Genomic DNA, 814 nt, shown 5'->3' with positions numbered 1-814 from the left:
TGTCACTAACACTAAAGGAAAGTGGTCTTAGTACATTAACGTTATTTGGTAGACACCCTTATCCAGAGCGACTTACATTTATCTCATTCATGCAATCAGTTATGGGGTTAAGGGCCTTGCTCAGGGGCCCACTAGCGGCAGCTTTGTGTGCCTGGGATATGAAATCACATCGTTTGGATTCAAGGCCAACGCCTTAACTACTAAGCCTTCACCTCTACCTACTAGTACCTACCAGGAGACATAACCTCACTACCTGTCAGTCCCAGCAAAGGAGGGTCTTAGTGCCTGTCAGGTTCAGTGAAAGATGTTCGGCTTTGGCATCTGAGGGTTTCAGATGTGAGGTCTTTGTGATTGTCAGTCCCAGTTAAAGTGTCCCTGTGTAGCATTTGTAAGCGCCAGTCAAAGTTTAGGAGGCATGCGCTCAGTGCATGTCAGTCCTAGTCAAAGAGGGCGTGGCCTTAGTGTGTTACAGTGAAGACTTTTATGTCTGCCAGGAGACGTAGACTTTATATCTGTCAATCTTCAGAAAGTTAGATTTTTCTGCTTTGAATTAGTGTACGTTACATAAAATGAATTAAATTTAAATGCATTTTCTGCAGTTTTTTACTAAAAGAGACACATATTATAACTTAAATATAATAAAGGCCTGCTGAGTGAAAAAGTTGCAGCTTGTTTTCAGAGGCCATTCTGGTGCACGGCTGTTCATCTGAACATACCATGTGACTCATGATCCGCACCAAACGTCCAAATGCACTGAGTAAGCGGCTGCGCATGCCAGCTGGAGAGGACAAGACAGGCCACAAGCAATCATTGA

This window comes from Silurus aristotelis (assembly GCF_946808225.1).
Source record: "Silurus aristotelis genome assembly, chromosome: 22".
Classification (NCBI taxonomy): domain Eukaryota; kingdom Metazoa; phylum Chordata; class Actinopteri; order Siluriformes; family Siluridae; genus Silurus; species Silurus aristotelis.
The sequence above is the reverse complement of the archived record's forward strand: the minus strand, read 5'-3'. Positions refer to the sequence as shown.